Source organism: Anolis carolinensis, chromosome 5 (genome assembly GCF_035594765.1).
Source record: "Anolis carolinensis isolate JA03-04 chromosome 5, rAnoCar3.1.pri, whole genome shotgun sequence".
NCBI lineage: Eukaryota > Metazoa > Chordata > Lepidosauria > Squamata > Dactyloidae > Anolis > Anolis carolinensis.
This window is the reverse complement of record NC_085845.1, coordinates 118,865,001-118,878,789: the sequence shown is the minus strand read 5'-3', so window position 1 is coordinate 118,878,789 and position 13,789 is coordinate 118,865,001.

The following is a 13,789-nucleotide window of genomic DNA, read 5'->3' as shown; positions in this document are numbered from 1 at the left end:
ATCCGCATGCTTTCTTTCATCTAGAATTGAAAAATACATTATGGAAAAGATCATATTCTCATACTCTCGTTGTAAGCCGCCCCGAGTCCCCACGGGGAGATGGTGGCGGGGTATAAAGAAAGTTACTATTATTTATTATTATCTTTAAAATCTCGGTTTGAATGGTAAAATCTGTACACATAATAAAAGTGAAAATGTGTATGTGTACATGTGGCAGGGGTGTCCACTTACACAGACAGCCTTCGGCCTCCACAAACAGCTTTAACCCACAATGCTTGGAAGCCACCAAAGCCCTCCCTCCAAGGACATTGCAGGTTACAATAAGCGCCACATCCCAGGGTTCCTTTCTCTCTCCATTGGTGTGGAATTTTCATGACCCCACCCACTGCCTCTCCCTTAACCCTTTCCTATTCTTTTCTATGGCACACGGCAACTGGACATACTAGAGAGAGAGGTTGGGGAAGTATTCACCATGATTTATAGGAGTTGTACTGGGATGTATAGTTCACCTGCAATCTAAGAGCACTCTGAACCTTACCAAAGATGTACCTGGAACTAACTTGGCACACAGATCCAGCATGGGCAACTTTGCATACTGCTGGGGTTTGGGAGTGATTGACCTTGACATCCAGGTGTTATAGTTTATTTATTTATTTATTTATTTATTATTAGCAACATTTATATCCCGCCCTTCTCACCCCAAAGGGGACTCAGGGTGGCTTACAAATTATATATACATACAATAAATTAAATTATTAGTATAGCACAATAAAAGCACTATATAAGCATTATATATTATTACTAGCTGTGCCCGGCCACGCGTTGCTGTGGGGAAGTATGGTGGTATGGGAAATAAAGTATTGAGGAATTGGTGGTAGTTAAGGTAAAGGGTAAAGGTTTTCCCCTGACATTAAGCCCAGTCGTGTCTGACTCTGGGGGTTGGTGCTCATCTTGAGTCTACACTGCCATATAATCCAGTTGAAATCAGATAATCTGTATTTTATAGGCAGTGTGGAAGAGGCCTGATTGAAGTGGCCCTGGGCTGAGTGGGTTGCTAGGAGACCAAGTGGGTGGAGCTTAGCCTTCTAACTGACAGCAGACCAAGTGGGTGGAGCTTAGCCTTCTAACTGGCAGCAATTGGATAAAAAACAATTATTCCTCTCCCTCTAATTAGGACTTTATATTTCATTTCTTTTTGTTGTATGAACGTAGAGGCATGGATGAGGGATTGTGCTGCCAAGTTTAGTGTTTCTGGGATGTGTAGTTTTGTTGTTTTGTCCTAGGCCGAAATTTCATTACCCTTTTATATATATAGATATTGTACTATACGACTATATAGTTCACTGTATCCAGAGAACACTGAACCCATCTGATGACAGATCTGGACCAAACGTGGCACACAAATTCAACATGACTAACTGGGAATACTGGTGGACTTTGGGGATGATTCACCTTGAACTCTGGGAGTTATAGTTCACCTGTATTCCATGAGCCCTCCGGACCCCACCAATGATGGATATGGACCAAACTTGACACACAAGATTCAATGCTGCCAACTTTGCATACTGGTGGGATTTGGGGTGATTGACCTTGGCATCAGAAAGTTGTAGTTCACCCGTATTCAGAGAACACTGAACCCAGCAAGTGATGGATCTGTACCAAACTTGGCACACAGATCCAACATGGCCAACTGTGCAAACTGGAGTTTGCGGAGGATTGACCCAAGATTTTTCGGAATTACAGTTCACCCACATCTCTATGCATTTTATGAGTGTTCATAAAAAACAAAAGCAAAGAAATAGTGTAGCATATGACCAAACATCCAAAAACAAACAATGTCCTTTTCAAATAACCTGGGCACCGCTGGGTACCCAAGCTAGTATTTCAATAGAATATTTGAGATCCAGCTATTTTATAGCAATTGCCAGTATTTCACATTGTCTGATAACTGCCATACACTAGCAGTTGGGATCAAGATCATCCAGTCAATAAGGAGTGCTGTAGTTTTCTTCTTCAGGCATCTACGCTGTTGGACATAAAAAGCTGACCCTGTAAATCTAATTTTGACATCAAATACAGGACCTAGATAAGAAGATATTAAACCTTGTTCTCCTTATCTCTCCAGTGTTAATTGTCTCAGGAAAATTTCCATAAATCTATCTTAAATTCTGGAAGCATGGTCCACTCTCAGGAAACCTGTACATAGTTTCTCTCATCACTGGCTTCTCTTTGATATTCCCTTTCACGTCTCACACCCAGACTTTAATCTCTATCTAATGACTCCCGATGATTCTTTGTATCGTCCACTCCCACATCTGGACTGTCTTTTGTTGTAGACATAACACTACGACAGGCCTTCTAATTAAAGTTCATCATGTGTCTTCATCTGCCTCCTTCTTTCTGAATTGCCCAAGGCACACCCATATTCTGGCCCTCAAGATCACACCCCTGGTGTGCCAGCTCATGGCTCATTTGGCAATGCCACGGCAAAATAAACCAATTATGAAGTGAAACTCCAGGTTGTCATGTTTATGAACTGTCTGTTCTTTTGTATATATTAGGGTGGCTGGCCGGCCACCTATCAGGAGTGCTTTGGTTGTATGTTCCTGCATGGCAGGGGGTGGGCCTGGGTGGCCCCTGTGGTTTCTTCCAATCCCGGGATTCTGTGATTTTAAGGAATGCCTATTCCCTGCTCAAAAAGCCAGATATGAATTGCTTCTTCTTGAACGCTCCAGCAGAAGCTATTCATCTTTCAAAATACTGTATATACTTGAGTATAAGCCCTTTTTTAAGCCCTTTTTTTAGGACTGAAAAAAAAACCTCCTCGGTTTATACTCGGGTGAGGGTCCTGGTGGGCTTATATTCAGGTCGGCTTTTACTCAAGTATATATGGTATATTTATTATTTTTCTCTATTATTATTGGTATTGTTACATTTATTATTTTACTCTATTAATTATTATTAATACATTTATTATTTTCATAGAATCATAGAATTTTACTCTATTATTACATTTATTATTTTACTGCATTTATTATTATTATTATTATTATTATTATTACATTTATTATTTCACTCTATTATTATTAAAAGGATACATAAGCACATTTACATTGAAGAAGATGAAAATAATGATTTAATCAGAGTTGAACAGTCATATCTTAAATTACAGTTTGATGTAAAGATTCAAAAACATTTAAACTACTGATGCTTCAATTTGGCAAAACATCCGGAGTTTGGAGAAAAATCCATTTCCTCACCTCTTCCTGATATGCTGGAAAAATTGCTGCCCTCAACGTTTAAAAGACTCAAAAACTGCACTTTAACCAAAACGAATGTAGTGGACCAGTGGAATACCAGATTTTAAGTATAGAACTCAGTGGAATTTAAGTGATGAAGTGGTTAGATTCAATCAGGTTGTTATATTTCTATGTAAACTGTTTTGGAACTAGTTCTGGCTTAGAGATGTATTCATTTCCTCTAATCCTGCTATTGTGTCCTTGGATTACTTTCTTCTGTCATTGTAGCACCCAGGGATCTCAGCTCTGAAACAATTGGCACCTTCTTAAAATATATATATAATTTTACAAACTGGAATGCGTCTTGCGTTAAGGAAGGAGATTCCGCCTTCTGTTAGGGACCTGAAGACCTGTCTATTCACACAAGCTTTTGAGAATGCCTAGTCCCTAGTTGATCTATGAATTTGTTGTGAATCCTTGCACTTTATCCTATGCCTTCGTTCCATGGTTACAGCTCTGCACTTATTCCTATTCCCTTGCCCTGTTGTTTACAGCCTAGCCATGTTTACATTAGCTATCGCCATTGACGGATGAGCGCTGTTTTATTCTGAGTTTTTTTGTTGTTGTTTACATGCTTATATGTTTAATTCAATTGTATTTTATATTGTGTTTTATTTCATGCTCTGCTTTTTGGACACCTTGTGCCTTGTGGAAGCCGCCCTGAATCCCTTCGGGGAGATGATAGTGGGATACAAGAATAAAGTTGTTGTTGTTGTTGTTGTTACATTTATATGGTTCAGGCTTCAAGGGAAACTGATGTCCCTTTTTTGTACAGAACGGGGAAACTTTCCCACAAAGGTGACCAATTCTTGGCCATAAAAAACTTTAAGTCAGAAAGAATGGTTTATCCGACCTGGTTGTTTCATTTCATGGATGCACATTGTTATGTATGACTGAAAAGTTTATGGGAGCTCTTTGTTCTCTTTCTTCCACCTCTTCCTCTCATCTTCCTCCCTGACATGTTCTTCTCCCCCCCCCCTTCCTCCTTTTCCTTACTTGAAGGTGTATGGGGGGGAAGGAGACCCCCAAACAAGTGGTTCTAAACCTATGGGTCCCCAGGTGTCTTGAACTACAATTCCCAGAAATCCCAGCCAGTTTACGAGCTATTAGAATTTCTGGGAGTTGAAGGCCAAAATACCTGGGGACCCACAGCTTGAGAACCACTACCCTAAACCCTGTCCCGTTTCCTCACAATAGAGAAGATTTGTGCACAGGTTCATCCCATCCCCCCCCTCCATAATCCCCCTACCTCAAAGTGTGTCCCCAGCCCTACCTCACCACAGACATATACAAAACACAGAGAGCAATGTCGTGCTTCTAAATTTAGGTGAGCTGGGATTATCCCAAAAAAAAATAGCTGAAATATGGGAGTTATCAGGAAATATGGGGGAATTAGTTTCTCTGTTTCCCTCCTTCCCAGGGAGGAACTGGGAAAGTTTGGTCAATGAGTATCTTTCAAAGTAGGCTCTCTGAAATATCTCTGAGTGGGTTTTAAGAGAATAATCCTTGCGGGAGTGGTGCTAGTGGTTTGTGGTTAATCCAAATAGCAAGGGGAATCTGTTCCTCGGGGAGAAGTTAAATGCAGCTGCCAGGAAACAAGGAAGGACATGGAGTTTTTGGATGGGGAGTGATGCCGACTTACTTACTTTCCTTCCTTCCTTCCTTCCTTCCTTCCTCCCTCCCTCCCTCCCTCCCTCCCTCCCTCCCTCCCTCCCTCCTTCCTTCTGCAGCTCCCCATCTTGTATGCTTTCAGTGCAATTTTTATTTAGTGTCAAATGCATTTTATATAAAGCAATGCTTTTGGGTTGGAAAGATTAGCCGTTTACAAGAAACGTTGCCCAGGGTACGCCCAACTGTATTTACTCAGTCTTCGAGGAGATGCTTTGTATGTCCCCCTTTCAGTGCAAAGTGAGGCATCATCGTTGACTGTTAGATCAGAAGTTCCCAAAACTAAGGCTCGCGGGCTGAATATGGCCCTGCAAGGCCATTGACTTGCCCCCTCCTCACACTAAACTTTAAACTTAGGGAGACCCTAGATCTGAAATGACTTGAAGGCACACAATAGCAACAATCCTAATTAACTAGATTATCTCATTAGACAAAAGCAGGCCCACATTTCCCATTGAAATACTAGTAAGTTTATGTTGGTTAAAATGGTTTCTCATTTAAAATATTGAATTGTTCTTTCATATTATTTTTGCAAGACAAATAAGATATGTGCAGTGTGCACAAGAATTTGCTCATTTTTTCCCCAAACTATACTCCGGCCCGTCAGTAGTCTGATGGACAGTGAACTTGCCCTTGACTTAAAAAGTTTGAGGATCCCAGTTTTAGATTATGACACGTATTTAGTGAAAATGGAAATGCCCTTTTTATTCCAGCAGACCTTTGAGAATTAATTTTCTAGACAAAACTAGTATTTGTATAACATGCAGGGCTTCTATTTCTTGTTTTCATTTTTTAAAACTAGTTTTGCAATTTACTTTGGTTTTATTACTTTTTAACTTCAAAAATTGTTTGTTTACTTTTAATTGTCAATTTTTAATTATGGCTGTTTTATCTGTATCAAGCCACCCCGAGTCTCAAAATGGGGAGAAGCCAAGATATAAATACAATAATTATAACAACAGAAACAATAATGACAACAACAATAACCTCGTAAAATCACGCCATAGTGTACAAATGAAAACTAATAAAGTTTACAGTGCTAGATACGCCTAAAAGTAAGCCACCCTGAAGCCGATGGAGTTTAGATTATATGTTTGTACTAACAGTCCATCTTTCTCAGCTTGATACATGAAACGTATGTGTGCGTGTGTGCCTTCAAGCTTCCTGTTGACTTATAGTGATACCATGAAATTCATAGAGTTTTCTTAGGCAAAGAATACTTAGATGTGGTTTTGCCAAGTCCTTCCTTAGAAATATTTCTTACAGCATCTAGTGTTCATTGGTGGCTTGCCATTCAAGTACCAAAATAGAGTCCAAAATAAGACCAAATCTGGTGCTTTTGTGGTTTTTAGATCCTACACATGCAACCGACACAAGTGAAATGCTACATCCCAGATAATTTTCAGATTTCTTTGCAAAGAAAATAGGTTAAAGAAAGTGTTACTGGGTTAAATGTTTCCAGGAATACAAAACATTTGCATGTTGCCTCACCTCTTGATTGAAAACTGGTGATAGAGATGGGATATTATTGTTTTATCCTGTGGTGAGAGTCACCTTGTTTTGATGTCAATGACCTTGATGGTTTTAATTTCTGTTGCTGTTTTGAAAAATACTTTTTGTGCAATGCAAGTCAGAAAGGTTATTATTAGTGTATTAGGTTGATGTCTTCATTTCTATATATGGGTACTGTTAGGTGATTAGACTCCAGAGTATTGTGACTATATAATGTACGAATAGAAAACTTCTTTGAAAAATAAGTCTTTACATGCCATCATTAACAATGCCATGCATTCCCTGCTTCTTAATTGTGCTTAGAAAGACAGGGTTTCCCCTATTATTTTTAAATACTCTGCAGCAACGTGCTTTTTATGCTTTGTAGATTCTAGTCAAAAAATGACCAGAAAACCTGTGTCGATTTATCGATGGCACAATGCAAATACTGTATGATAACTCTTATTTTAAAAAGAATCCAGCCCCTCCTCAGAGTAGCAAGGCAAAAGGGGAGGGCAATGCAATAATTCGATAGAGTTACGAGTTGGGTCGATACAGGGAACGCTGTGGATGTAGCGTACCTAGATTTCAGTAAGGCCTTCGACAAAGTCCCCCATGACCTTCTGGCAAACAAACTAGTAAAATGTGGGCTAGACAAAACTACGGTTAGGTGGATCTGTAATTGGCTAAGCGAACGAACTCAAAGGGTGCTCACCAATGCATTGCCTTCATCTTGGAAAGAAGTCACGAGTGGAGTGCCGCAGGGTTCCGTCCTGGGCCCGGTTCTGTTCAACATCTTTATTAATGACTTAGGCGAAGGGTTAGAAGGCACGATCATCAAGTTTGCAGATGACACCAAACTGGGAGGGATAGTTAACACTCCAGAAGAAAGGAGCAGAATTCAAAACGATCTTGACAGACTAGAGAGATGGGCTGAAACTAACAAAATGAAGTTCAACAGGGACAAATGCAAGATACTTCAGCAGAAAAAATGGAATGCAAAGATACAGAATGGGGGACGCCTGGCTCAATAGCAGTACGTGTGAAAAAGATCTTGGAGTCCTCGTGGACAACAAGTAAAACATGAGCCAATAATGTGATAAGGTAAAGGTAAAGGTTTCCCCTGACATTAAGTCCAGTCGTGACCGATTCTGGGGGTTGGTGCTCATCTCCATTTCTAAGCCAAAGAGCCGGCGTTGTCCATAGACATCTCCAGGTCATGTGGCTGGCATGACTGCATGGAGCGCCGTGAGTATTGATCTACTCACATTCGCATGTTTTCAAACTGCTAGGTTGGCAGGAGCTGGGGCTAACAGCGGGCGCTCATTCTGCTCCCGGGATTTGAACCTGGGACCTTTTGGTCCACAAGATCAGCAGGTCAGAGCTTTAACACACTTTGCCACCAGGGGCCCCAACAATGTGATGCAGCTGCTAAAAAAGCCAACGGGATTCTGGCCTACATAAATAGGGGTATAGCATCTAGATCCAGGGAAGTCATGCTACCCCTCTATTCTGCCATGGTCAGACCACACCTGGAATACTGTGTCCAATTTTGGGCACCGCAATTGAAGGGAGATGTTGACAAGCTGGAAAGCACCAGAGGAGGGCAACTAAAATGATCAAGGGTCTGGAGAACAAGCCCTATGAGGAGCAGCTTAAAGAACTAGGCATGTTTAGCCTGCAGAAGAGAAGGCAGAGAGGAGACATGATAGCCACGTACAAATACATAAAGGGAAGTCATAGGGAGGAGGGAGCAAGCTTGTTTTCTGCTGCCCTGCAGACTAGGACACGGAACAATGGCTTCAAACTACAGGAAAGGAGATTCCACCTGAACATCAGGAAGAACTTCCTCACTGTGAGGGCTGTTCGACAGTGGAACTCTCTCCCCCAGACTGTGGTGGAGGCTCCTTCTTTGGAGGCTTTTAAGCAGAGGCTAGATGGCCATCTGTCGGGGGTGCTTTGAATGCGATTTCCTGCTTCTTGGCAGGGGGTTGGACTGGATGGCCCATGAGGTCTCTTCCAACTCTACTGTTCTATGATTCTACATATCATTTCCCAAAATTTTTGTATAATTTTACATGATCACCACATATGAAGATATGACCCTATTTCCTGACAGCCTCTCCAACACTGATTCAAATATTTTTTATCAATCTGATTTAATCTAATGGCGGTTAGGTACAACCTCCATACTGTTTTGTAATAATTTTCCTTAATTCTTATGGACATATTTTTAGTCATCTCTAAGTCCATATCTTTGCCCATTCTTGATTATTCACTTTTTCCCAAGTCTGCTTCCCATACTTCCTTCAAATGAACTTGTTCCTGTTTGTCCATTAATAATAGTTTATAGACATCACTTATGTTCCTTTTAATGTTACATTCTCTTCTTTAACCTCCCTTTGAGTTATCATCTTTTCTATTTTCGTATATTCTCATTATACTTTTTCCTTATATCACTTTCCAATATCACTTGATACTTGTAGCACTCTTAAGTCTCATTATTATTATTATTATTATTATTATTATTATTTTTATTATTTCATTCATTTCTAGCCCGCTTTTCTCCTATGGGTGAGATTCAAAGCAGCATACAACATATAAAATTCATACAAATACATCTGACCACAATACATAATCAGTTAAAACATCGTATGCCTATATAAAAAACCCAATTAACATGTCAAATAAAACAATTTAAAAATGTACAGCAAGCACCATTTAAAGATATCCATAACCTCCGGCCACTGAAGTTATTTGTCAAATATTATCAAAATATTTATCAGACTGGCAGTGCCTATTATCATTCGTCTGGGAGGGCCTCGCTCCACAGAAAGTTTTAATATGTGAACGAAAGTTACACTTTTGGAAACCCACTTGGTGGCCATCAAAGGGAGGCAAAGTCAAACCTGACAGACGAACAAAATCCAATGCAATTTTGGGGCGGGGAGTGATCCCTGTATGCTTTAGTCTTCCAAGAAGCCCAAAAACATGGTTTAAAAGGATATTCATTTTTAGCATGCTCCTAACACTGCAAGGAGTAAGGCATGGGAAGGACATTACGTGATGATGCCTATGTAATTTTGCATCTATTTATTATATAACTAGGACGTACTCAATCAATTCCCACTGAGATGAATAATGGGCACTAAACAGGGTTGTGAATATTGCTTTTTTTTTTGCTTTTTTTTTTTGTTTTCCTGATGCCAACACCCTATTATGTAAATAGGACATAACCAATCAATTCCCACCAAGATTAATAATGGGCACCAAACAGGGTTTCTTAATAAAATACCTGTCATGTTGTGCAATATGATACTTGTGCAAACCTGCAATCTCAACGGTGAATATTGCTTTTTTTTGCTTTCCTGATGCCAACATCCTGGTTTATAGATCATTGCTAAAACACATAATCTGTCGTACCCAAATCTGACTCAGTGGGTGTACTAGGCTGCCTACAGCTGTAACTTTTCTGGAGGAGCTACTTAAGTACGGCAACGGCAAAATGATCAGCAAGATCAAGGACTTTTCTGATGCAAACATTCTGCCTCATAGGCCATTGCTAAAACACACCTATCCATGCCCAAATCTGATTTACTGGATGTATTAGGCGGCCTACAACTGCATCCGTTCTGGAGGTGCTGCTTAAGTACAGAAGTTGCAAACATTCAACAAGATAAAGGACTATGTGAAAGTCCCAAGAGTTCTCATGTAGTCTGGCAGATCTCAGGCAATGGACAGGGTCCACCAATATTAGCAGTATCTAGTGAAGGCAAGAAAATGACAAAGATTAAATAGCTTACTAAAAAAGAAATGGTATTTGGGAGGCAAAGAATTTATCAAAAGAGGAAGGATTCCTCCACCAGCTCATGTAAATGATAACTGACACAAGGTTTTCATTGTATTCAGATGTTAGCAAATAACTAGTACTCCAGCTCTAGTCAAAACAAGAACTTTGACAGCATTCCTGCTGGAATTATATTATTTTTGCTTTAAAATATTTAATTTATATTGTGCCCAGAAGCACATGAAAGTCCTCCCTCCACAGCCCTACTATGGTCAAACATCCTTAATATGAAGGGAAATCCACTTATCTTCTGAGATTCAATAGGCTCAAAGCCACACTTACTCCTGCACTAAAAATGGCCAGAACATACCCAGCCAAGGAGTAGTATAATGGCAGCTTCCCACTTACAATTTCTGGAGCCAGCCAGATGCCTTAGGTCTTTTCCCAATCTTTCATGTGAGATGACCTAACCTTCCTGCTGTAATAATAATATACTATATAGGTAAAGGTAAAGGTTTCCTCTGACATTAAGTCCAGTCGTGTCCGACTCTGGGGGTTGGTGCTCATCTCCATTTCTAAGCCGAAGAGCCGGCGTTGTCCATAGACACCTCCAAGGTCATGTGGCCGGCATGACTGCATAGAGCGCCATTACCTTTCCGCCGGAGCGGTACCTATTGATCTACTCACATTGGCATGTTTTCGAACTGCTAGGTTGGCAGAAGCTGGAGCTAGCATCGGGAGCTCATTCCGCTCCCCGGATTTGAACCTGCAACCTTTTGGTCCGCAAGTTCAGCAGCTCAGCGCTTTAACACACTGTGCCACTGGGCCCCCCGTAATATGCTTTATATTCTGCTCTATCTCCCCGTTCAATGCCGTTATACAATTGACAAAAACAGATAGTACATAAACAGAGGCAGGCTTCCCTCTTTTTTATCTCCGGCATCTGGCTGTGCTCGACTCAGCCATGGAGAGATGCTGTTGTTTCATTTTCCATGATGAAGAGCCTGTTGTTCATGGACGCCTTTCTTTGTCGGATTTTTGCCGGCATGTTTTTCAGGGCACCTTTTACCTCCCTGTGAAAGCTGTACCTATTTATCTACTTACATTGTTGTGTTTTTGAACTGCTGGGTGAGCAGAAGATGAGCTGATGGCGAGAGCTCACCCTGACCCAGGCTTGAACTGCCAACCTTCTGGTCGGCAGAAACTTCTCTAGCAGGCGGTTTAACACTCTGGCTTATGAGGTGTCTTTATTGGTTCAACGTTGAATTACCTGTATTCCAGAACTGGGAAAACTGAAGCTTCCCAGATCTGAGTCCCTTTGGGAAGAGAGGGCAGGTCATAAATTATTATTATTATTATTATTATTATTATTATTATTATTATTATTATCTTGATTACTACTCCCATAATGTTTCATCATTGGATATATTGGTTGGGACAGATGGGAAACTGAATCCAACAACATTTGTAGGACCACATTTCCTTACCATACATTACTCCAGGGATGGAGCTACAGTAGAGTCTCACTTATCCAACATAAACGGGCCGGCAGAACGTTGGATAAGCAAATATGTTGGATAATAAGGAGGGATTAAGGAAAAGCCTATTACACATCAAATTAGGTTATGATTTTACAAATTAAGCACCAAAACATCATGTTATACAACAAATATGACTGAAAAAGTAGTTCAATACGCAGTAATGCTACGTAGTAATTACTGTATTTACGAATTTAGCACCAAAATATCACGATGTATTGAAAACATTGACTACAAAAATGCGTTGGATAATCCAGAACGTTGGATAAGCAAGTGTTGGATAAGTGAGACTCTACTTTATTGGAGGAGAGATGGTGCATTGCTCCCCAAATAAGAATTTTTGATCGCTCCCATGACAGTTTCTTTCAATGTCCAAATTTCTAGCATTGCAGCAACTTCAGCCAGGCATATATAATTATAGTTTTGGCATCCTAGGAAATGGGGCAGGCAAAGATACCAAATGAATATGAACAAAGCAAATTCAAGAGTTCTACATATGAATGTCTTCTTCTCTGAAATGCTAGAAATTTGGAGAATTAAGGAACATTTTATATTGAAATATACTTACTTTGGCAATATCCCTTATTTGTCCACTCCCATAGGATCCTTTCTGTTCTACTTCCTCCCCCAGCCACCTGCTATTGTGAATTGTCCTGAGATCAGTCTTGACAAGCAATTGTATAGCATTTTGTTGATCCTGACATTTATGTTAATTACTGGTGGAAGGAGAGTTTGTAGACTTACTAAGAAGGATAGCTGACAGTCACGTTTCCTGATTTTCAAAGTCAAGGTAGATTTGCTTCACATTACTATGAGTGAAAGAGCGGCACAAAGAATTAAAATGCTTATGAGTCATGGAATGGAGAGATCTTGCTATAAGGAGAGAAAAGAAAATAGCCTTGGTAATATTTTTTGATTTTCCAATTAAGGCATAACAACTTCTGACACTACTTGCACTACCAGATATATCTTCATGTTAAAACTGACTCTGATGTACATGCCACACCACTCTTCGCTCTGGGCCTTTTTTATGGCAATCCTTTTTGCAAATAAAACTTCTGTGAATCAAATTAGAGCCCCAAAAGTACCTAGTTCTCCCCCACATTTGTGTACAATTGTGCAATTCTTGACCCAAGAAAATATTTGAGTTACTTCTCATGTTCCTTGTACTTTAATTCTATGGTTCAGCAAGTTCATCACTACAGATATTCAGTCACATAAAATACAGGATGAACATCTGGAACCTAAGCAATGTAGTTTTCATATCATATGATGGTTTAGATCAGCATTATGTCATGGGTGGTTGACTTCCCATATGAAACATTTCTTTATCTTCAGCATGAAAACAGTAGTGCTTAAATTTTTTCTCTTGAGTTTAAACAGCTTTCCCAGTCTGCACTCTTTTGCAACCACCAGACACTTGCCAATTACTCTTTATTCTTGATGGATCGTTAACACATGAAAAGTTATTTTACGTTCATCACGAAGGCACTTTATGGCTTTTCCCAATCAAAGCCAATCTGTCAATCTGTTCAATCTACTGACTTAAGGGTGAAATAAACAGATCTAACTATGACTTTCCCTGCTCCCTTTTAAACTATAAAGCAGGGCTTTGAGATGGATCAAATTAAATGTTAGAGGTATTTATTTACAGTATTTATATTCTGCCCTTCTCACCCCGAAGGGGACTCAGGGCGGATCACATTATATACTTATAGGGCAAACATTCAATGCCCATATACACATAGAACCGAGACAGAGACAGACGCAGAGGCAATTTAACCTTCTCCTGAGGGGATGTTCGATTCTGGCCACAGGGGGGAGCAGCTGTTTCATCATCCACTGTGACAGCACTTCCTCATTCCAACGTCGTAAATTAGTTAAATTTGCCTCCCCACTTTATAAGTGGTACCTTATTTCCTACTTGATAGATGCAACTATCTTTCAGGTTGCTAGATCAACAACGAGCAGGGGCTATTTTTTATTTTTTAATTGACAGGTGCTCA